Source organism: Ictidomys tridecemlineatus, chromosome 11, assembly GCF_052094955.1.
Source record: "Ictidomys tridecemlineatus isolate mIctTri1 chromosome 11, mIctTri1.hap1, whole genome shotgun sequence".
NCBI lineage: Eukaryota > Metazoa > Chordata > Mammalia > Rodentia > Sciuridae > Ictidomys > Ictidomys tridecemlineatus.
The window spans coordinates 102,172,099-102,197,960 of NC_135487.1; the positions used below are offsets into that span (position 1 = coordinate 102,172,099).

The 25,862-nt window shown below is 38.3% G+C and overlaps 1 protein-coding gene across 4 annotated transcripts in view; it reads left to right on the forward strand.

Moving 5' to 3' along the window:
- The first annotated feature begins 13,252 nt into the window (after positions 1-13,252).
- The window catches only part of Gpsm2 (G protein signaling modulator 2), a 53,479-nt gene continuing 40,869 nt past the window's right edge, over positions 13,253-25,862 (forward strand). Inside the window, exon 1 of one of the 4 annotated variants that reach the window (XM_078026924.1) lies at positions 13,253-13,481. The gene's annotated coding sequence lies outside the window, so the exon portion shown is untranslated. The remainder of the gene's footprint in view (positions 13,482-25,862) is intronic. The other 3 variants (XM_021735119.3, XM_021735118.3, XM_013364139.4) reach the window with 3 other exon arrangements.

Genomic DNA, 25,862 nt, shown 5'->3' on the forward strand with positions numbered 1-25,862 from the left:
CAGAAATTAATTGCAGAGAATCAAGAACACTGCATATTATTACGGTGATAAGTGCCTTGAAGGATAGGAAGAGACTACTGGGAGAAAGAAAGGAGGAAAAGGCCTTCTTGAGATAGGGTAGGCAGGAAAAGAGCTTTCTGAGGACTAGAATTTCAAGTTGAGCCCCAGTGATGCAGAGCCAGCCATGTCAAGAGTCAGGGCAGAGTGTTCTGGGCAGAGTGTTCTGGGCGGAGGGGACGTTGTGTGCGAGACCTGAGGCTGGGAAGGAATTTTGGGATTGGGGAAGTTGAAAGTCTCCCGCAGTGGAGGTGAGAGAAATGGGGTGTTCCATACATATGACAATGGCAATAGACTTATGCTAGTATGTGAAAGTAAGGAGGAATTAATCGTGATTCTTGGACATGCTTTCTGGTATTTTCCAAGTGTTTTAGAATAAAGATAACTCAATAATAAAATGACCCACAAAAAAACAAAGGGCATGAATTAAATATACATATCACTTAAAAATATGAAAAGATGATTATCTAAACATGAAAGGATGGTCGCCTCTGTTAGACTGTGCTGTTCTATGCTGTAAACACATTTGTGGTCAGCTAATGGTTATTGACTGTTAAGAACCACAGGTCATATTTGGCCACGCCTCACACAGGAGCCTGTTCCTCCTGTGGCCCTAGGTCTAGAGAAAACCCAGAAAGTACAAAGGAGCAAAGACTCACTCAGATAACATGTTTAGGAAGATAACAGCTTCAGTTTGGGCACCAAGACAACTGCTTTGTCTAGAAGATGCACTGTGCCCCCAAATTGAGCCTTGTCATGAATTTTTATATTTCATGCATAGAAAAAGTCCCTAGTATGGTTCCAGTAAATGGAAAGATGCTCTGAAGTTTAGAACTGGGTGCAGAAGATGCCTGACTTTCATCCTCGCCTCTAGCCTGACCTCACCAGCTGCCTGCATGTGTGGGCTTGCAGATGTGCCTGTACACCAGTTTTTCAGAGTAACCCTAGAAAGGGAAGTCTTCTGGGCTTTGTACTTGGGAGAAGAGAAGCCCCCCACCCACCACCAACACATCCTGAAGAGGTTGCATTCCCTTGCTTGTGGGAGAGAAAGTAGTCTTCAGCAATTTCTTGGCATCATTTAATAAGCACCTTAGAGCATAAATATAAGATTGGTTCATATTTGCTTATCACAATTCCATTTTTAAATAGTAACATCTCTGTATATTCTTTTATATAAAAAAGAAAATGAGCTGGGTGCAGTGGGTGCACACCTGTAATCCCAGAGGCTCAAGAGGCTGAGGCAGGAGGACCGCAAGTTCAAAGCCAAACTCAGCAACGGTGAGGCCTTAAGCAACTCAGTGAGACCCTGTCTCTAAATAAAATTCAAAAAAGGGCTGAGGATGTTCCCCAGTGGTTAAGCACCCCTGAGCTCAATCCTCGATACCAAAAAAAAGAAAAAAATGAAATGTCAATTGAAAGTTCATAAAACATTTGAGCAGCAAAAGGTGCAAGATCACCCAGACCAATACCCTCATTGCTGAGCAAGTATTCTGGGGAGCAGAAGGAGGGAATGGCTTTCCCAAAAAGAAGAAAGTTCAATGTGTAGGGTAAAGCACGTGACCTCACAGTCTTGGGGACAGCAGGACAAGAGTTTGAATCCTGGTACTGTCACTTTCTAGTTTCACAATCTGAGGCACGTTACCTAACTTGTCTGATCCATATTTTTCTACTTTGTAAAATGTGAAATTTTTAAAAGATTGGTGTAAGAATAAAAAGAACGTTTTCTTAGTGCAGTATCTGTCATATCCAATAAATGGTACCCATTACTAAAGAACCTAAGTCCTGGGTCTATAAATCCTCCCCCACCCTCACCCCAATACAAACAATCCTGATGAATGAGCTACTTATATGGAAATTTATACAGTAGTGCTTTCTAACGTAGTAGCAGTGCTTTCTAATGTGATGTGGCTGGGCACAATGGTGCATGCCTTTAATATAGCAGCTGGGGAGGCTGAGGCAGGAGGATCACAAGTTCAAAGCCAGCCTCAGCAACTAATAGGTAGAGCACTGGCCTAGCAAGCACAAGGCCCTGGGTTAATCCCTAGCACTGGAAAAAAAATTTTTCATAAAGTCTCTCAGTATTTTAAAGATTGAGCATTTTTGGTTTGTATCTTTTATCTCATATAGATAAAAATTGAAATATAAGTGTGTTATAAGTTATTCCATGATAGAAAAATATTATTTATCAATACGTCCCCAACACCTTTCTTGTAAAACCCACCAAGCTCTTTAAATAGTATTAAATTTACACCCCTACACACATGATTTTGAAGTAAATATTACTTAAGCTCATGCTGAAACGCCAACTTTTTAATATGAATTGTATTAAAATACCGGAAGTAACCATATGAAAGGTAAACAATCAACATTTAGACTTTTAAGATAGGCTTGGGTAGGCTTAATAAGCATTAATTATTTATGACTTGAAACACCTCAGTGAGGTATTTCTTTATCCTTTCATGCAATGCCATCATCTCAGAGATGGAAACTCAGTATAACGCTAAACAATTTAGGACAGGAAACAATTACCTGCTTGAAAGATAACAGCACTTTGCATCTAATAACTCTTTTTCCACCAGGAGTACCTAGTCACATTACAAATTAATTAAACACTCGGAGGGACATAATAAGTATCTCCCTTTAACTTTATGGAACAGATTGAGGAAGAGGAAGCCATTTAGATAAAATGACACAGCAGGTCACTGGCAGTGGGGATTTAGTCCCTTGAAATAGAATATTTGATGGGAAGTTAAGGAACATTTGTTGGAGACCTACTGTGTGCTAGGCACTTTGTATATATCACTTCTGCAATCCTCTCCACAGCTCCCAAGGGAAATAGCATTCCTTAGGGTAAAAAATGAACTTTTAGGAGCAGAGATAGGTTAGGTCAGTCTGATTCCAAAGACTCTGGCTTCCACTCTGGTTAGACCATGCATTACAAAGAGGAAGAAGAAACAGAAGACATAGGACTCATCAAAGTTATACTATTAAAAAAAAAAATAACTGGATTGGTTATTGTGTTAGTTTTTTATTGTTGCTGCAACAAATTGTTAAAGAACAAAAATCAATAAGCTGAGTTTAAAGGTCTAATTGGCTTTTTTTTTTTCTTAACACCAAGATCCAACTGGATTTATTGTGCAAACAAGGGAAAATGAACAAAAGTCTCTTACCTTCAGATATTCTCCTTAAAAAAATGGCTGATCTCTATGAAAGGTACAGACAAAATGTTGATCTCTTGTTCTAATTGGCTTTTATTAGAGAGTCATCTGCAAAATACTGAGCTGGGTGGAACAGATGGGCTTTACAGGAAGAAAATACTAAAGAAAGTAGAAACAAGGAGCAAAAAATGGATTGGTCATTTCAAAGTTACTTTTCCTATCAGGTTAAAGCTGAGGTTGTTTGGGTCGCTTTGGATTAGTTCCTGTGAGTTTTCTGGCCCATTTCTAAAGTCACCTTGATGACATGGCACCTAGCATGAGTGACTCCATTCTGTTTTGGTGTGGTTTTCTGGGGCTCAACTGCTGGAGCTCAGTACAAAATAATAGCCCCCCATAAATTTTATTTAACAAAATTATTACAAATTGTGGCATAAAGCAACTCAAATACACTGTCTTTCAGCACTGGTGACTAAAAGTCTGAAAATGGCTCAGTGGACTAATGTCAGGGTGTAGGCAGGGCTGTATTCCTTCTGGAGGCTCCAGGGGGAATCCATTCCCTGTCTTCTCTCACTTCTAGAGACTGTCTGCATTCCCTTCCTCCATCTTTAAGCTCTCTTCCTACCATGTCCAAGCTCCACATTCACGCTGCGACAATCTCAAAACTGCTGCTTCTTTTCTTTTTAGTTGTAGTTGGGCACAATAACTTTTTAAAATTTTTACTTATTTTTATGTGGTCCTGAGGATAGAACCCAGTGCCTCACACATGCTGGACAAGCGCCCTGCCACTGAGCTACACAACCATAGCCCTCATCTCAGGCTTCTTATAGCTCCCAGGCTCACCTGGTGTTCATGTCCCCTTGTCTTTGAATATACTTCTGACTTCTCTAACCTGGAGTGACCTTCCTCCCTGGCCTCCTTGACCTGGGGTAGCTATTGCTTCCTCCTCTGCCAGGTCCCCACAATCTTGTAATTAATCGTTTCATATCGATGTTTGTCCTGAGCCTACCTATACTCCCAACCTCGGAATGTAGTGGGGATTCAACATTTATGTCACAGAATTGGAAATGTTCCTGACTGTGTCATAGAGATGAACATTGGAGACATTAGAGGGTCCAGAGGGAAGGAGAAACCTCTAAAAGAGGAGTTTGGATGTCATTAAATGAAGGGAGGAAGCTGGTCCTAAAGCTGGGGCCCCTGACATTCCTGTAACCTGCACTGGAGCAGTTGAAGGGTGGAAACCACCCCCCAGGGACTTTCAGACATAGAGGGGGGAAAGGCTGCTGGCATTTAGGATGGCAGGTTGGGGAAGGAGTAAGGTAGAAAACAGTTCTGTTCAAAGAGAAATGATCTTGACAAAATTGTCAACAGGGTCCACATTGAGAAACACGGCTCTATGAAATGAGCCAAACTCGGAAGGTCAAGGGCCAAATGTTTCCATTCATGTGTAGCAAGAGAGGATAAAGGAAAAGAAAAGAGGAGGGAGAGAAGGGTCAGGCACCTCTGAAAATCAGAGGGAGATCAGTAGAGGAAAGGGACCAGAGGGTAGAAGGCAAGTGGTGCTGGCCAAGTTATATTGTTCTATTGTGTGCATGGATGAATACGTAACAACAAGTACCACCATTATGTACCACTGTAATGCACCAATAAAAAAAAAATGTGGAAAGAAAAAAAAAAAACAACACTGCTCTAAAGATAGTTTGTTTTTTCGGAGAGATCACAAATAGTCTCTCTTTGGTGCCTCAGGTGAGTGTGAGGTACAGTCAGTGATGAGGACCAGCATAGAATCCGCTCCCTGAAGCATTCACTATACAAAATAGGGCTGGGATGTGGCAGTGGTCATGAGTTTCTGAGTTTAATCCCTGGTACCAAAAATAAAAATAAAGAAAAAAAACTGATATGGAACCAGGTGCCTTGGTACATGCCTGTAATTCCAGAGACTCAGGAGGCTGAGGCAGGAGGATCACAAGTTCTAGGTCAGCCTTGGTAACTTAATGAGGCCCTAAGCAATTTAGTGAGACCCTGTCTCAAAATAAGAATTAAAAAGATCTGGGGATATAATTCAGCGGTAAAATGCCCCAGATTCAATTCCCAGTACCAAAAAACAACAAACTGAGTTGGACTTTTAGCTCTACTTTTTTTTTATTCTTTTTTTTTTTGTTAGTTGTTCAAAACATTACAAAGCTCTTGACATATCACATTTCATACATTTGATTCAAGCATATTATGAACTCCCATTTTTACCCCGTATACATATTGCAGATTCACATTGGTTCCACATCCACTTTTTTACATACTACCATACTAGTGTCTGTTGTATTCTGCTGTCCTTCCTAACCTCTACCATCCTAACCTCTACTATTCTACTTCTTATTAATTGAGGACTTTGGATTAGTCATCTAAATGCCCTGAATCTTAGTTTCATCATCCACAAAATGGGGACAAAGGGTATTGTGGGAATTAAATGAGGTAAGTATATAAGCTTCCTGACTCATTCGTCTGACACAGAGTGGGAGCTCAATTAATGGTAAGTCTTTTTTCCTTCTCTCCTTCCTCCTCTTCCCTTAAAGAAGGGCATAAAAAAGTGGATCTAAGAAAGTTGAGAAAACTAACCTGAACAGAGCCTGTAAAACTCAATTGATAGAGGGGAGACCATCTCTAATGCTTCCAGATGGTTTTACAAGGTGCTGAAGACAAAAATCTGTCTTAAAGAAAGCCTGTGGTCAGGGTGGAAGTCATATAGGTTGTAAGTACAGGAATGAATAGAATTTATGACATTGATATGTTAGTGCTGCTCAAATTCTCAAAAGTTCTACCCTTTTCTCCAGCATGTTAACAAGTATCTTTCAATAGCCACAAGTCCAAGGTCCTCTGCAGATACCAAAATCCACTGATGCTCAGGCCCCTTAGATAATGACATAGTGTTTGCATATATCCCATCCACATCCTCCTATAAATCACTTCTAGGTTACTTGTCACCAGCCAATCATGGGTTGTGTGTGGGTCACTGCACATCAAAGCCTAGTGGATAGAAACATCTGGTGTCTGGGAATGACCAGTGGACATTTTCTCTGGTCAATTGCCCAGGAATATTGTGAACTCTATCCTGCTCTGCCATGTCCCACACAGCACCTGAGATGGGCGTGACCTGCTAAGATGAAAATCAACCTGCTGACTGCAAGACCTCTGGAAGCAAGAGTCTGCCCTTGAAACCTTTTCCCTGCCTTTGATGTACCCCCTTAAATAAAACACATTTCCTTTGTCTAGTTCCAGTTCTTGTGTGGACTGGATGTATCAGGGGCTCTGCTTTTGTAAATATATTTCTGACTCTTTGTCTTTTGTTCTTCACTAATTATTTTAGACTTTTAAGTTTTCAGGAGGCTTACACCCTCCTCGGCAGGAAGAAGAACCCCCCAACGAGACACTGCCCATCGACCCTCTTAGTTACTTATAATACCTAATGCAATGAACATACTCTGTAAACAGTTGTCACACTATATTGTTTGGGGAATAATGACAAGAAAAAAAAAGTCTATACATGTTTGGTAAAGACATAAAATTTCCCCTTGTAACATTTTCAATGTATGATTAGTTGAATCTGGTTGATGCTGGATACAAATGCTGACAACGTACGTGGGATGACTATACCTGGCTTCTTGGGAGGAATTTGACCTGAGAAGTGAGTCAACTCTCAAAAGTTACTTAGTTCTTCATGTCTCTAAAACCAGAATTCTGTCAAAGTCATATTGATAAAAAATAAATAGATAAATGGGAAGGGTCTTATCTGAGATGGTCTAGAGACTAAGGTAGAAAGAGTTCCATGGGATAACAATTTAGATTCGTATGATTTGCCTGTCCAAGGGAACCTCTGGGTACATTTGCAATCCCATAATTAAGACTGATAATAGCATCGTAAAACAGGGGCATAATCTTCAGAGATGAACAAGTCTGAGTAAGCATACTATCCTAAAGGCAAACTGACTCTTAGACATTAAGACACATGAAAGACTGCTAGCTAGTCATGAGAGAACCCAGCCTCCTTTCAAGCAATCCACCCCTAAGTGACCTTAGGAACAATAAGGTAGTAAAATGGTTTAATTGGACAATTTGCAACTTCTTTTGCACATGTGAGTTGAGAGCACTTGATTGCTTTTGCTAACAGCTTCTAGATCTTCCCATTGATGTTTTAGTTTGTACTATTTAAATACTGTGAAGCTAAAGTTCGTATGTGGGCTCATCGGGTTCACTTGAAGTTCCATTGTAGAGTGCTAATCCTTGGTTTTTTTTTTTTGAAAAGTTATTTTTAAATTTTGCAACTATAAAAATATAAGCCAGAAGATTAATATCTTTCATGTGCTGAATGTAATGGAAATGTCTTTCAAAAATGAGAGTGAAATGAAAGCGACAGCCACCCCAGGTCAAGGAGGCCAGGGAGGAAGGTCACTCCAGGTTAGAGAAGTCAGAAGTATATTCAAAGACAAGGGGACATGAACACCAGGTGAGCCTGGGAGCTATAAGAAGCCTGAGATGAGGGCTATGGTTGTGTAGCTCAGTGGCAGGGCGCTTGTCCAGCATGTGTGAGGCACTGGGTTCTATCCTCAGGACCACATAAAATAAATAAAAAATTTAAAAAGTTATTGTGCCCAACTACAACTAAAAAGAAAAGAAGCAGCAGTTTTGAGATTGTCGCAGCGTGAATGTGGAGCTTGGACATGGTAGGAAGAGAGGTTAAAGATGGAGGAAGGGAATGCAGACAGTCTCTAGAAGTGAGAAAAGACAGGGAATGGATTCCCCCTGGAGCCTCCAGAAGGAATACAGCCCTGCCTACACCCTGACATTAGTCCACTGAGCCATTTTCAGACTTTTAGTCACCAGTGCTGAAAGACAATGTATTTGTGTTGCTTTATGCCACAATTTGTAATAATTTTGTTAAAATTTATGGGGAGCTATTATTTTGTACTCTCTTTCTGCTTTTAAGATTGCCTCTTTGAACTCAAAAAATTAAACAATAAGAAGACAAATAACCCAATCAACAAATGGGCCAAAGACCTGAACAGACACTTCTCAGAGGAGGACATACAATCAATCAACAAGTACATGAAAAAATGCTCACCATCTCTAGCAGTCAGAGAAATGCAAATCAAAACCACCCTAAGATACCATCTCACTCCAGTAAGATTGGCAGCCATTATGAAGTCAAACAACAAGTGCTAGCGAGGATGTGGGGAAAAGTGTACTCTTGTACATTGCTGGTGGGACTGCAAATTGGTGCGGCCAATATGGAAAGCAGTATGGAGATTCCTGGGAAAGTTGGGAATGGAACCACCATTTGACCCAGCTATTGCCCTTCTCGGACTATTCTCTGAAGACCTTAAAAGAGCGTACTATAGGGATACTGCCACTTCGATGTTCATAGCAGCACAATTCACAATAGCTAGACTGTGGAACCAACCCTGATGCCCCTCAATAGATGAATGGATAAAAAAAATGTGGCATTTATACACAATGGAGTACCACGCAGCACTAAGAAATGACAAAATCATGGAATTTGCAGGGAAATGGATGGCATTAGAGCAGATTATGCTAAGTGAAGCCAGCCAATCCCTGAAAAACAAATGCCAAATGTCTTCTTTGACATAATGAGAGCAACTAAGAACAGAGCAGGGAGGAAGAGCAGGAAGAAAAGATTAACATTAAACTGTCATGAGGTGGGAGGGAAAGGGAGAGAAAAGGGAAATTGCATGGAAATGGAAGGAGACCCTCATTGTTATACAAAATTACATATAAGAGGTTGTGAGGGGAATGGGAAAAAATAAGAGAAATGAATTACAGTAGATGGGGTAGAGAGAGAAGATGGGAGGGGAGGGGAGGGGGATAGTAGAGGATAGGAAAGGTAGCAGAATACAACAGTTACTATTATGGCATTATGTAAAAATGTGGATGTGTAACCGATGCGATTCTGCAATCTTTGTAATGTTTTGAATAACCAATAAAAAAAAAAATAGTTTGCCTCTTTGAGCCAGGCGTATGCCTATAATCCCAGCGGCTCTAGAGGCTGAGGTAGGAGGATCTAGGGTTCAAAACCAGCTTCAACAAGTTATTGAGGCCCTAAACAACTCAATGAGACCATGTCTCTAAATAAAATGTAAAAAAAGGGCTAGAGATGAGGCACAGTGGTTATGCACCCCTGGGTTCAATCTCCTGGTACCAAACAAAACAAAACAAAATAACCCCCCAAAATGATTGCCTCTTTGTCTTTAGTGTTTTGTATTTTTATTATCTTAAGTCTAGGTGCAAATTTCTTTTTCTTTAAAAAAATCCTGCTTAAAATATTGTTTGTTTCTCATCTTAGAATTTTGACTGGTTGTATGTTAGATCTTCTCCGTCTATATTTCTCATATGAAATTTTTTTTGAGTTCTGACTTACAGTTTACTACTTCTTTCTTTAGCCACATCCAGTTTGCTGTTAAACATGTTCATTGAATTTCAAATTTCAACTATTATGTCTTTATTTCTTTTTTAAGTCTAGAAGTTCTATTGGGTACTTTTTAAACCTGTTGGCTATTTTTTGCAGTCCTTTATTCTTATATTTTTAATCTTTTATTTCTTTTTCTCTTTTGGTACTGGGGATTGAACCCAGAGTGCCTAACCACTGATCCACATCCATAGCCCTTTTTAAAAATTTTTATTTTGAGGTAAATTCTCATTAAGTTGCCTAGGGCCTTGTGATCCTCCTGCCCTAGCCTCCCGAGTTGCTGGGATTACAAGCTTGTGCCACCATGCCCAGCAGATTTTTAAAAATATATTAAATCTACTTATCAAAAATACATTAAATATACTTACCTTATAATCTGTGTTTGATAATTCAGTTACAAAGTCTTCATGGGCCTGATTCTGCCATGTTTTTTATTTGTTTTTGTTGCCTGATGATTCTTGCTTATCATATCTTGTTGCTTTGCATGAATTGCAATTTGATTGATCAGTCACATTTTTTGGAACTTTTCCTGGGTAAATTTATTTGGTCCAAACAAACTGGGCTCCTTTAAAAGGTATTTGGTTTACCTCTTACTTACTAGCTCATTGACAAAATTTATACAGTTTTTTAATTTTAATTTCTAAAGTATTTTAAGTTGTTTTCACTGAGAGAATTGGATGGGGCATATAATTAATTACTGTCAGAAATGGAAGTCTATGGGATGATTTTCTTATTTTTTTATCCTGAAAAATTCCACATTTCCAGAAAAGATAAAATAATCATATACCAATAGTATATAGAAGAATTATATACATCTCTCTCTCCATGTATCTTCACCAAGACCCAGTTCTTAATATTTGGTTTGTATTTCTTATTCTCTCTCAGTTTTGTGCTGAATTGTCTGAATATAAGTTACAGAAGTCATGTTCTTTACCCTTAAATATTTAACCTGCATTTTCAAAATATTAATTCTCCTGTATAGCAATAATTCCATGTCAAACCTGAGATAATAACAGTATAGTAATTCTATAATATCATCTAATATATAGTATATATTTAAATTTCTCAGTTATCTCTAATATATATTTTATAGTTTTCCTGTCTTTCCCAAGACTCCAACAAGATTCATGTCCATTTTTAAATTTTTTTTTGTGTGTGATATTGACTATTAAGTAGAGGCTGGCATAGATGTCTTAGAGAATGTCTCAAATTCTGGATTTATTACAGAGTGCTTTTTTAAAAGTATAAATCAGATGAAATTATTCTCATGTTTAAAACCTTTTGCTGACTTCCTTCAATGCTTAGAAAATAATGTCCAAACTCATTACTCTGCCTTATGAAGGCCTGCATGGCCTCTTGCATGTTCTTTTCTTCTGCTCCAGTGGCCTTCCACAAAGCTTATCCTCACGGAACTTTGCATTAGCTGTTTCCTTTGCCTAACTTGCTTTTCCCCCGAAATTTGAGGAAGACTAGCTCCCCCTTGTAATTCAAATCTCAGTCTGGGTATCTCAGAGAGGCCTTGACCCTAAATCTAAAGTAGTCTTTCACTCTGTTTTGCTCACAACTGTATTTTCAGTATCTAGACCATTTCCTGGCCCACATCAGAAACTCCATAAATATTTGCCAAAAACCGTAATGCATAAAGAGAAGGCTGAGGAATGAATTCAAGCCAGTCTTTTAAAAAGCTTGGGGAACAGCCTAAGTAGAGGGAGCTGCCAGGAAGGAGGTCCTAAGACCTTGAAGTTTGGTCTATTCCAGGGCCAGAGGAATGCCTTGTGTACTTGGAAAGAAGTCATATATGAGGACAGGAGTAGAGAGGTAGGCAGGGCAAGATGGCTTAGGTTTTGTGATCTATGGTAGGTGTCTGGATTTTATTTAAAATCAAATGGGAAGTCACTAAATTCAAGTAAGAGGATAACGTCATCCGATTTATACGGCCTGAAAGATAATTTAAGAGATCAGGAAGATGGAGATAACTAATATCAGAAATAGTAAGTCACATCTGTAAGGTTTGTGGTGGGTGTCGGGGAGGGGATAATGATTTTTTTTTGGACATGCAGAATTTAATATATTGCACTTCCTTTGTGTCTTTCATAGTATCAATACCCTCAAAGAATTTATGAGTCAAAAGGAATTATAATATATACCTCTGAAATAGTATAGTTGGTTAATTCAGCTATTGCTTTTAAGAACCTGATATTAAAGGTGGTTGTTGATATTAATGCTAATAGGTATCATGTATTGAGCAGTTTCTGTATCAGACCCTAAGTCAACCACCTCATAAACCTTACCTCACTGAAGCATCATTAAAACTCTAACTAGAAGGGACCTTATCTGTGTTTTACAGGTGAAGAAACGAAGATTAAAGAAGGTATGTCACTTGTTCAAAGTCAATCTGCAGAGTTGGGCAGAGTTGAAATTCAAACCCAAGTCTAGTTTGAAGCCAATACTGTTGCTTTAAACAATTTGCCTCATAAGAAATGTTACTTGGATCACTAGATATGACCCATCATTCAGAAAGCCGGTTTTTTTCTTTTTTCTTTTTAATATTTATTTTTTAGTTGTAGGTGGTAGACACAATATCTTTGTTTCATTTTTATGTGGTGCAGAGGATCCAACCCAGTGCCTCACATGTGTAGGCGAGCACTCTACCACTGAGCCACAACCCCAACCCCTGTTTTTTTTTTTAAGCATATCTCTAACCCTGTAAAACATTTCAATTTCATTTTAGTGCAGAAATACTCATTTGAGAAATAACGTAACATCAGATTCTTTACACCAGAGAGACTGTAGTGCCGAAGAATCTGAAACCTATTTTTTGATCAATTCGATATGGAGAAGTGAATAGAAATAAAACCTATTCTTGGTGTATTTGGAATGCAGCTGCTGAAACTGACGCAAACTGCCAACTAATTTTCCTGGGAACCAGCGATCCTACAGCAAAAAGAAATTTGCTTTTTCAACAGCTGGACACGCTAGAATTGTGACACAGAGAGTCAAGAACTGAGGATGCCTTGTTCAGACTTTCACACGGGTCCCTCTGTTCCTTTCACACAAGTCTCTCTTTTTTTTTTTCCTTCTACATCCGGCATCTGCCACTTGGAATACTCTTTCTCTAGGGCGGGACCCAGACTTCAGGGAAGGAGGCCCTTGCCTGGGGCTCCCATCCTTTAAAGGGGTCTAAGCTATACCCTATCTGAACTCCGCACGGTACTTATTGTTCCACTTTTCCGTGTCTAGAGAAGAACTAAGTGGAAAAGAAACTTCAATTTGGTGGTTGAGGAGAGGACCCCGGTCCGAGGGTACTGAGCCCCGCAAGTGCCGATTCAGCCAGGCTCCCAGGTCCTGGGCTGGGGAGCCGGGAGCGGCGATTGGGGAGCCAGCAGCGGGGAGCAGGGAGCGGGCGAGAGCCCCGCCCCACTCCGCCTCCGGCCATTGCCATTGGCTGGTCCGAAAGACGCGGGGCGTTGTCTGTTTGAATGGGAGCGCCTGAAGCTGGGGCGCAGGCGCAGAGGAGCGCCGGCGCCGAGGGCTGACGGCGTTGTGGGACCCCTAGGTGGCGGGGGGACGCTCTGGGGGAAGCGAGGGGTGTCCAGAACTCTGGACCACGTGACCTTCCGGGGGCGGGCGCAGGGGGCGCGCGCCGGCCTCCCGCGGTGCCCCTGCCTGGCTCGCCCGCGGCGGCGCGCGGACCCGCCTGAGGGAGGGGCCCTAAGCCCCCGCCTGTCGCCCGGGGCAGCTGCTTCAGCTCCGCGGAGTCCTCCGCACAATAGTTACCTGCCGGCCCGCTGGAGGTGAGTTGTGCGGGGCTCTGGGACTGAGGCGTTGAGGGGGCCCACAGCGAGCGCGGGGTGGGGTGCGTGAGTGTGGGAGTTGGGGTAGGCTCCTCTGTCGGGAATCTGGGGGCGACCTCCTTTGTCCCTTGAGGGCCGAGCGCGGTGCGGGGCTGAGGGGGCGGGGTGGCTCTAATCTGTGGGCCCTGCGGGGGACCAGACGTCCCGAATGCCAACTCCGGGTGCCGAGCCGCCCGCGCCAGTGCGGGAGCTCAGTTGCTTTCTTGTGTAAAAACTTTTCCCCCCCAATTTTTAAAAATTTGTTCTACTTGGTTTAAACATGACAGTAGAATGCATTTTGACACATCATACACAAATGGAGTATGAATTCTCATTCGCCTGGTTGATATATAGAGTTACACAGGAAAACTTTTTAATGAGGGTAAGACTTGAAGAGCTTCGTTCCTTAGATTCTTTAAAATAAAAATTATGCCAGGGTACAGTGACTCCTCATGTATTCTGAGCGTAGTGGACAGTAGATTTGAAATACGAATCCCTGTGGAATCTAATCGTGGGCGCGTCGCCGTCACTTGCAGTCGGGCGCTTGATAGCTAAATTCGTGAACCCTTGAGCACCAACTGGTCGGTTTTCTGTTGAGAAAATGAAATTGGCAATTGCTGCAAACAAGTTTAAAATCTTTAAGAAAATCTTTTCTTGAAATCTGCAGACTATCTTCGAAGGTTATGTTTTAAGGATAACCAGTTGGGTAATTTTAACTAGTATCACTTGAACTCTGCTCAAGAAAACGAGGGAGGGTGGAAATTGTATTTCCCTTAATGCATAATTTAACCGTGGTAGAATTAAGAGAAGTAGGTTCTTGGTTTTCCTCTCTGTTGGCTGGTGTTGGTGCCTGGCGTGTGTTGGAAGAGCGAACTTGACCAGCCAAGCTGATTTTCAAATTGCCACTTTAGAACTGTGCACCTAAGATTTCCCGACTGATAATAGCCAGTGTGTTGGCGTGGGTCCTCTCTATTGAGGAGCAGCTTTGGTTTAGAAGTGAAATAGGGACCCACTGTTGGTCTTCTTGGTGTGCGTTAAGGAAGGGTAGGAGTTTAGGGGTGAGGGAGGGTCTCAGACCTACTCTTCTTTACTCCTTTCCGTGGATTCCTTTTGGGAAGCAGTTTCTCAGGCTGTTGTTTATAATTTGAGGAGTGAACTGGTTGTGAAGTAAAGGATTGTGTGATATTTTGCCTTAGAGGCATATCCCTAAAATCCTCTTTGACAGTTTAGTCGTAGTTTCTTCCTTTATTCGATCAGCCAAGTAGTGTTACAAACGTTTTAATAGAAATCTGAGACTTGGTAATAGGCTGAATTACAACAGTGATAGGATATACTAGTTTTCAAAGTTCTAGTTTTCAAAATGGCCTCTCTTTAAGCATAAAATATTTCTAAGATTTACTTAAAAAGTGAAATTTGTAAATTTTTGCAGTTCTAAAGTTGAAAACTTCACATGGATTTAGACTGTTCCAAATCTAATACATGTATTCTATTTGTAATAATAACAACAGCTATTTCATTACTTTGTTCTTTTTTTTTAATATTTTACTTTTTTTAGTTTTCGGCAGACACAACATCTTTGTTTGTATGTGGTGCTGAGGATCGAACCTGGGCCGCACGCATGCTAGGCGAGCGCGCTACCTCTTGAGCCACATCCCCAGCCCATTACTTTGTTCTTTATTGAGAACTTTTGTTATGTGCCAGAGCCAGGCACTGGGTTAGGTACTTTACAAATCCTATCTGTAGTCATCACAACACATTGTTAAGTATAATTATGCTCACTCCACCTCTGAGAATTTCACTTAAGATCATATAACTCTGTTCTGGGATTAAAACCATGGCTTGAACTCAAACATGTTGTAATGCTTGTATTTAAAGCTCAGCATGTGCCTGGATCCCATTTGTGGTACATAATTCTACTTAAAGATGCCTCTAGGTCTTGTGTTTTATTGTGAACTCTGCAGAAATATTTCCATCCTTCTTTTAGATCTACTGTCTTGCTTTCATTGTCATCTAAATTGCCTGACATTTTTAATATCCTTTTGTCATTTTTATTAAAAAATTTATAAATTAAGAGTAAGACTTTTCTGAGTAATTTTCATGAATATGAATGTACTCTTTACCATAGAACAAGAAAGTATTAAAGTACAGTTTTCTGACTAGTATAGCATTCTTTGCTGCTTCATAGTTCCTATCTTTTTCCCAGACATGAAATCAAGAAGTTCATTGGATGTGTGCAAAAGCAGTGTGCTTGATGTTGTGCAGTGATAGGAGGCTTCCTCTTCAGTAATTGTTTTTGGTGTATATTTCTGCCTGTCTCCTCACCTGCTTTGTATGATGCTGCAGTTTATCTTCCTACTACAGATCCAATTTTCCTTTTTATTTGTTTAAAAAAAAACTACAATGTTCCCCATTGTATAAATACAATGCCAAATATGTACTTCAGCCACATAGTCAGAGTCTTACAGTTTGGTACTGTTCTGTGTTTTCAGACATCACTTTGATTCTTCCTAACCCAGTATTCTTATCCTAAAACACAGTATATGTGTTCTTACCTTCTTGCTTTTGCTTGAGTTGTTTCCCTTGACTGGAATATTTGCCTTCATTCATGGTGCAGTACAGATTTTCTTGCTTCCTAAAATCTTTCTCTGGTCCTTTTTCATTAGAATTTTTCGTTCCATATCATCATGTAACATTATTGAGCTGAATAGAAACATTTATTTTCTCACAGAATGATGATACTTTTTGAGAAGACAGGTATATTTTCCTATGAAGAATTTTTTTTTGTATTGGGATTCTTTACTACTGAGCTATATCCCTTTGGAATGCATTATAATTCTTATTACATATATAGAGCACAATTTTTCATATCTTTTGTTGTCTATATAGTATATTCACACCAATTTGTATCTTTTAAAAAAAATTTGAAACAGGCTCTTGCTAAGTTGCTTAGGACCTCAATAAGTTATCGAGGCTGGCCTCAAACTTTTGATCCTCCTGCCTCAGCTTCCTGGGTTGCTAGTTGTGCACCACAGTGCCTGGATTCTATGAATGAATTCAAACTCTTTGGGGCTCTTTTTTCAGCTTTTATAATCCTTTTGCATTTGGGATTGATTTCTGCTTAGAAATGTATTTGAAACCAGGTTTTACTTTTTAAAGCCCTTGTGTTACAGAAACATATTTATGTCATTTACTGACTGAAAAACAGTGCTCAGTAGAAAGGACACTTTTGTTCTATTTACCTATTTGGCTTTTAAATGATCATATCTGTGTATACTGAGTGATTGAAGCTGGTGGTTAACCAGTACAACAATCCCCAGTTGTCCATGGAGGATACTTCCGAGGCCTCTGTGTAGTGTTTGGTACTATCTGAGGTTTTAGGCATCTAAGGTGTGTGTGTGTAAATATGCTAATAAAAATCTTTATAAAACTATATTTTTTCTGTATAGAAACATGTATATAAACTTTAATTTATAAATTAGATGTAGTAAGAAATTAACATCAACAATAAAATACAACAATTATAACTATAATGAAATAAAATTGCCAACATCTCTACTCTTGCACTTTGGAACCAATATAAAGTAAAATAAGGGTTACTTGAATACAAGGGGTGTAATACTGGGATAGTCTGATAACCAAGATAGCAGTTACTGAGTGATGGATGGGCAGGTAATATATACAGCATGGATACAGTAGACAAACTGATGATGATTCATAGCCTGGGTGGAGCTAAAATATTTCATCATGCTACTCAGAATGGTGTTCAATTTAAACCTTATGAACTTCTGTTTTCTGGAGTTTTCCATTTAATATTTTTGGGCTGTGGTTGATTGTTGGTAACTGAATCTAGGGAAGTGAAATCACAGATAAGGGAGGACTATAGCAATAAAAGATCGTGGATCAGTGGGGCACAGTGGTGCATGCTTGTAAACCCAGTGGCTCAAGAGACAGAGGCAGGAGGATCATGAGTTCAAAATTAGTCTCAGCAAAAGCGAGGCTCCAACAACTCAGGGAGAACCTGTCTCTAAATAAAATACAAAAGAGGACTGGGGATATGGGTCAGTGGTTGAATGCCCCTGAGTTCAATCCCCAATACCCACTACCTCCAAAAAAAAGACTATGGGTCATGTTCTGTGGAGACTTGGTAACTAGTTTTTCTCAAAGTTGTATACTTCCCATTATTTACTAATAATTATTTATCTTTTTTTCTGTTATAGTAATGTGTTCATAAGATTATTTATTTTGAATTTATTTTTGAGCTGTTAATTGTATCATGTTTGTCCAATTTGTATAGGCCCTAAAAAGATAAAATTTCAATTCATTTTTATTTATTAACAAAATGATTATGGATAGGAAAATGGAATGACATAAATATGTATATATTTAGGTTGGTCTTTCTTTTTTGGTAGAAATTGGGCTTAGTTTGAATCCTTAGTATTTTTATAACCTTTTGTTTTTATACCAAATTGTCATTTTGATATTGACTATATAATTGAGGTTAACTAGAGTTTTGAATCTTTTTTAAAAAGTCATTGTATCTTTTTTTTTTTTTTTTGTACCAGGGATTGAACCCAGGGACACTTAACTACTGAACCACATCTCTAGCCTCTTTTTTTTTTTTTTTTTTTTTAGAGAGAGAGAGAGAGAGAATTTTAACATTTATTTATTTTTTCTTAGTTCTCGGCAGACACAACATCTTTGTTGGTATGTGGTGCTGAGGATCGAACCCCGGCCGGCCGCACGCATGCTAGGCGAGCGCGCTACCGCTTGAGCCATATCCCCAGCCCCCTCTAGCCTCTTTTTGTATTTTATTTAGAGACAGGTTCTCACTGAGTTCCTTAAGGTCTTGCTAAATTGCTAAGGCTGGCTTTGAACTCTGGATCCTCCTGCCTCAGTCTCCTAAGGTATGAGCCACTGCACCCAGCTTCATTGTATCTTTTATAACTTTGATTTTCTAATACTTCTATGTATCCAATTTTATGTGCTAATAATTATCTAGAAATACGTGTGTGTCGGGGGGCTTAAATCTACAATATTCTACCATTGAGTTACATTTCCAGTCATTTTTTTAAAAAATTTATTATGCATTCATTCACTGGCACTGTGGATTGAACTCAAGGCCCTCTAGTACGGATCTAAATCCCTAGTTCCCCTGTGTTTTTTGTTTGTTTATGTTTTTTTGAGACATTGTCTGATTAAGTTATCCAGGCTAGTATCTAATTTCCATCTTCCTGCCTCAGCTTCCCAAGTAGCTAGGATAATAGCACCTGTTTTAGAAATCATTTTTTTCTTATGCAAGAGTCAAGTCAAAACTCTTTTCAAAAGATTATTCATTTTATTAATAGATTAAAAGGCTATTATCTATTTAAAATAGTTTTATAGGATATAAAATTAACACTTTTCTTACTCTGGAGTTCAGTTTGATGAGAAATAAAACCAAGGGAAAAAATATTGTTTACAAGTATAGTATAAGACCTTTCTCCTTTAGTTGAACATATGTGTATTATTTTTTTCTTTTTGCAGTACTGGTATCAAACCCAGAGCACATTAGGCTCTACAGCTGAGCTATGTCCAATATTAATATGTCCAAACATATTAATATTCCTTTTAAAAATATTTTTTAGCTGTAGATGGACATAATTACTTATTTATTTATTTATTTATTTTTATGTGGTGCTGAGGATTGAACCCAGTGCCTCACATGTGCGAGGCAAACACTCTGCTGCTGAGCCCCTTGAAGTACATTTTTTTAAAAATATTTATTTTTTAGTTTTATGTGGACACAACATCTTTATTTTATTTTTATGTGGTGCTGAGAATCGAACCCAGTGCCTCATGCATGCTAGGTGAGTGCACTACCACTTGAGCCACATCCCCAGCCCTTGAAGTGCATTCTTTAGGATTATAAATTTGCTTAAGAATAACTTTAGTGATGTAGTTTTTACAGCATAATCTCTAGTAAATCTAGTTTTGCAGCATAATTTATAGGAAATCTCTATTTCTCCACAATGATAGAGAACAGGATGTTATATTTAAGTAAGCATTATGATTGTAGTTATTTTATTAATCAGGATTGTGTAAAGCAATGTATTTTTGGAATGTATGGTAGTTGTGAGTTAATACTAAAAATCATGCTCAACACTGTTAGATATAGATACATATATGTAATCTTTTTTGGGGGGATTAAACCCAAGAGTGCTTAACCACTGAGCCATAGTCCCAGCTGTTTTTAAATTTTTTTTTTTTTTTTAAATTTTGAGACAGGTGTTCACTAAGTTGCTAGGGCCTTGCTAAGTTGCTGAAGTGGGCCTTGCTAAGTTGCTGAAGCAGGCCTCGAACTTGTGATCCTCCAGCCTCAGCCCCCTGAGTTGCTGGAATTACAGGTGTGTACTTGGCTACATATATATGATATCAAGTTCATCTTTAGTTCACAGTTTTTTTAATATTTATTTTTTAGTTTTAGATGGACACAATATCTTTATTTTGTTTTATTTTTTTATGTGGTGTTGAGGATCAAACCCAGTGCCTCATGCTGCCAGGCGAGTGCGCTACCACTTGAGCCACATCCCAAGCCCCTAGTTCACAGTTTAAAAAAAAATTTTTTTAATTGTAGGTGGACAGAATACCTTTATTTATTTATTTTTGTGTGGTGCTGAAGATCAAATTCAGTGCCTCACATGGTAGACAAGTGCTCTACCATTGATCCCCAGCCCTATGTATTTTTGCCCCCTCCCCATGGAATTTCTCTTTAAGTTTGCCAATTAATTACTGACATATTATATTTAGATCTTATTGGTGGTACTTTTTAAAATTTTAGTTTTAAAAGATGTGCAAAGATGCAGGAATATTACTTATTTCTCTCCTTCCCCCCCCAACCTTTTCCCATTTATCAAATTTTTATATCCGAAGCTTTATATCTTTATCTTTCTCTCAGCTGTTAACATATGAATATAGCACTTTACCAACTAGAGATTTGGTATAAGTATTCCATTGTTTTCTTTGTATAATAGCTCTCTTGTAATCCAGTTTGTCAATCACTGTGGGTATTGCTGCTGTTTTATCTCTTTGATGGATTGGAAATCTTGAAAGCTCTCTGTTGCCACTTGATCTTTGCCTCTTCAATGATGGGTATTGTTTACATTTTTCTCTTGATATTCTTAGATTGCTTTATCAAGTGTCCAGCCATTCTTGGGCCCAACTGCCATTGCTTTAGGCGCTAGTTGCTCACATTAGTTATATATTCTAATGTTAAAATCATTCTTTTTGCCTTTAGTTGCTTTATCAACATTCAGTTTAAATAAAGTCAAACTGAGTGTTTGTCTGTACATGTTTGCCTCATATTTTCCTGTATTTCCTAGTCTTACCATCCTACTCTTAATTTTGCTTGTATCATTTCATTTTTTTTTTGCCTTTTTTTAAATTTTTTTTTATGTGGTGCTGAGGATTGAACCCAGTGCATACTACACAAGCGCTCCACCACTGAGCCACAACCCTAGCCCCTGCTTGTATCATTTCTTTTACTTGTCATCTTGTTTCTTCTCCTCCAGAGAAAATGTAGTCAGAAATAGGAATTTGGGGGACTGGGAATCTATCTCAGTGGTAGAGTGCTTGAGTAGCATGCTTGGGGCCCTGATTTCCATCCCTAGCACTGTGTGTGTTGGGGGTGGGCTGGATTAGGTGACAAGCTACCTTTAGTCCATCTAAAAATAAATTAGGGTTTACTAACAGATATGTGATAATTTGACAGAAAATAACCAGTTTACCTAAGATAAGTTGAGTTCATTCTACAGATGGATATTCTGGCATCCTAGTTTATTTACCCCATAATTTTTTTATACCTTAATTTTATTTATTTATTTATTTATGTGGTGCTGAGGATGAAACCCAGGGCTTCGCACTGCTAGGTGAGGGCTCTACAGCTGGGCCACAACCCCAGCTCTTCCCCATGATTTTTATGTTTATTTGTTCCTATAACTTGTGCTCTTAAATTTAATATAGTAACTTTGTTTTAAATATATTCTTAGTTCTTCCTCATGTCTATTCCTACTCAGATTGATAAAAGACTGTGTATCTTACTTAAAACATTATAACTAAATGGTTTTGCAGAATTTGAATATTGTATCTTAGAGGGAATTATTTGGATATGAAAAGTTTAAAGGATTTAGATGATCTAACTTGGAGACAAGAAAAGTAAGTTATATTATATAATGGGTGTTGCCAGTTTATGTAGATCCTTGAATGAAAGAAGCAGACCAAAAGATATATTGTTTAAATTGCAATTAAGATCAGATGGTTTCAATAAATTCAAATAAGCATAATAGACATAAATGTAATTGTGTGTGCTTTGTTTTTCTTGGTCACTAGTTTGTTTGCAGACTTTTACTGCCAGCAGAGTAAAGCAGGGCTAGGATTTCTTGGATGAAGGGGCAGCCTTTCTTGCCCACTCTGATTGCATACTTTGTTCAGTGCTTAGAAGTCAGCCTAGCTACATAGTCTCCCAGGGCTGGGAGTGTGGCTCTTTGGTAAAACACTTGCCTGGTTCTCATGAGTTCCTGGATTCAGACCTCCCAGTAGGTCGGGGTTCCTGGAAAGGGTTCTCTGAGAGCAGGGATGAGGATGGACTCAATAAATGCGAAACAGTGTACTAGTTATTTAATTGTTTGAGAGATGCTATTAAGGGATGAATTATGAAGTCTGGTTTATTATTAGGGATTAATAAATTGTGGGGACTAAAATTATTATTGACTAATAATTCTTGTAAATAATTATTAGCTCTAACCCCTCCCCACCCCCATACTAGGGTTTGAGCATAGAGGTGCTCTACCACTGAGCCACATCCCCAGCCCTTTTCATATTTTTGAGAGAGGGTTTTGCTAAATTACCCAGATTGGCCTCAAATTTGTGATCCTCCTTGCCTTAGTCTCCCAAATCACTGGGATTACAGGCATGTACCATTCCCCTCCCCCAGCAGTTATAAATCTTAATGGAGGTCGGAGGTTAAACTTGATGACTTCTCAATATTCTTTCAAACCTATAATTTCCATTACCAGTTCATGGTCCTGTCATTAAATTTTCTTGTCCGAGTGAATCATTTTAAGATAAAAAATGCTACTGGGTTGGGGAATTGTGTAGCTCAGTGGTAAAGGGTTCGCCTAGCATGTGTGAGGCCTTGGGTTATTGATCCCCAGTGCAGTGGGGAGTAAAACACTATTTGATTGTTATAGATACTTTTTTAAAATTATTTTTTTAGTTATAGACCTTTATTTACTTATATGTGGTGCTGAAAACCGAACCCAGTGCCTCACATGCAAGTGCACTACCTACCACTGAGCCCAGCCCTGTTATAGATACTTTTTTGTATACTTTTTAGAATAGTATGACCATATATATATATATATATATATATAATTTTTTTTTTTTTGGTACCAGGGGCACTCAACCACTGAGCCACATTTCCAGCCCTGTTTTGTATTTTATTTAGAGACAGGGTCTCACTGAGTTGCTTAGTGTCTCCATGTTGCTGAGGCTGGCTTTGAATTATGTGATCCTCCTGCCTTAGCTTCCTGAGCCTCTAGAATTACAGGCTTGTGCCACTGTGCCTGGCCAGTATAACTGTATTAAAAAGAGTGGTGACATAACTCAGTGAGAGAGTGTCCCTGGCTTTAAACAAACAAACAAACAAACAAAAACCCTGTCTGTAGTAAAATAGTGAATAGAATTCTCTGTCTTCTTGCTTTTTAAATTCATTTTAAGGCTGGGGATGTAGCTTGGCAGTAGAGTGCTTACCTAGCATGTACATGGGCCTGAATTTGATCTCTAGCATTAGGGGGGACAAATACATCAGAGTTAATTATTTTAAAAGTATCTATGTGGTTTTCATCAAGTAAGGTACTTTGCAACTTCTTTTATATACATTTGTTAATTTGTTAAACATGTAAATGAATATATGTAAGCATTTAACATATTTTTAATAAGTATGAAATTAACATTTTTTAAAAGATTTTATTTTTTAGTTGTAGTTGGACACACCTTTATTTTATTTATTTATTTTTATGTGGTGCTGAGGATCAAACCCAGGTCCTCACATGTGTTAGGTGAGTGCTCTACTGCTGAGCAACAACCCCAACCCTGAAATTAACATTTTAAATGATTAGTAATATTTGAAATTTCATTATGATTTCATATATGAGAAAAATATTTAAATTAAACACAATTTAATTGAAGTAAAGTAAATTCTAGTACTTTTCCTTCTGCCCCATTTTATAAATAACAGGCTAAACCTCATAGTGGATAATGGAAGGCTATTGAGTTGCCAATTTAGTTGCCAATCTAGGTGCACTTGGGAGCTGTTGTTCTAAGTATCTATACCAATTCCTCTTACTAATGTTTTTTTATTAAGAAAAAAAAGAGGCCAGTAGAATTTGGAACAAAAGGAAATTTGTTGTATTAATCGTTGCCACCTGTCTTTTTGTCCTTTTTTATGTTACCATTTTCTTTATTGGATAAGAGAGGGAATAGAGGAATGATATTTGTGTGTTTCTTATCAAAACCTTATTTCCTCTAGGAGGCTTTGTCAGTATTCCCAAGGCTGGCCCTTTCCACCTTCCTCCCTCTTGCTTTACTGCTCTGTTCCCTATTAACTGTACTTAATTAACCAAGCAATAGGTGTCAATTGTTTACATTCTGCTTTATGTTATAGCCAAAATATTTTTTTAATGTTATACGGAAGAAGAACTAGGCTTTCTTGAATATGGTGGCAGAAGGAAGAACCAGGACATGACTATTCAGAATTAGGATTAGCTATTTAAGACCTTTCCAGGAATGCTGTAGTAAAACGTTGGACTGACTGACCTGTAAGGGTTGTTTATAGCCTTCACTATTGTATATTTATTTATTTTTCCTTGTTTGTCTCTTTCAGCTGTTACCTTAAAGGTTATAGTTCCTATCTGACATACTGTAGTTTCTGTGTTATATTTGGGAGTGAATTCATTTCTCTTTGTCCTGTTCAAGACAATGTGCTGCTTCAATCTGCTGTTTCAAGTCTTCAATTCTGAAAAACTCTGTCTTTATCACTAGAGCTTTTGCTTTTATTCCTCTCTGTTTTTCCTTCCAGTGTTCCTGTTAGCTCTCTGTTGGAGCCTCTCATTTTGTCTTTTTTTCTTTCAACTGATTTTTAGTATTTTTTATCTCTTTATCTGTTTTTCATTCCTGTATCTGCTTTGCTGCCTAACTAGTACACTGTTATTAACAACAATGTTCATAGCAGTACTTTTAATAATAGAAACAAAACAAAACCCCCCAAAACTATAGTCCAAATGTCCATCAATACATGAATGAAAAATACATTTGGTATAATGGCATAGGATACAGGAAAAAAAAAAAAGCTAATTGTGGCAATGTGTAACAACATTTGAGATGATTCTCAGAAAATAGTGGTAAAGCAAAACTGTACAGAACTGAGTAATATGTTATTTAGAGCTATGCAGACATTTGTGGCCAAGTTGTGGAGACAAGCAAGGGAATAATGAATAAAATTCATTTTGATGGTTACCTTAGAGAGGAAAGGAAGGTGATGATTAAGTTGGAGTATCCAGGAGACTTCAAAGGCACTAGAAATGCTCTTTGTCTTGTACTGGGTCATGTTAAGTAAATGTTTTGTTGTGTCATTATTTTTAGCATACACATTTTATAATTTCTTTTGTGCTTATTCAATATTAATAAAAACATTTTAAACATATGGGAGAGTTTAAATAGAATATACTTTGACAACAAATAAATACAACAATTATCAGTATGATATCTTTTTTAAAAAATATTTATTTTTTAGTTGTAGTTGGAACCCAGGGCTTCTCCTGTGCTAGGCAAGTGCTCTACCACTGAGCCACAACCCTAACTCCAGTATGATATCTTTGAAGAAATAAATTTACAGAATTTAGAATTAACTTATTATTGGTTTGTCATTTGATTTGTTAATAGTTTGAAGTATGATAATTTTGTTTTAAGATGTTAATTATGATGCATATTGTATTATTGTTTATAATAGAAAATATTACAAAAAATTATTGTATTTTAGCCAGATATGGAGGTGTACACCTGTAATCCTGGGATTACAGAGAGGCTGAGGCAAGAGATCACAAGTTCAAGGCCACCCTGAACAACTTAGTGAGACTCTGTCTCAAAATAAAAAAGACTGGGGAGGTAGTTCGGTGGTGAAGCACCCCTGGATGCAGTCCACAGTACCATTAAAAAAAAGTTGTACTTTAAACCAGTTTTAAAAACTAAATTGCAGTTTTCAAACAAATCTCTTATATTCATATCCTTATTTAGAATCTCCATGGTGAC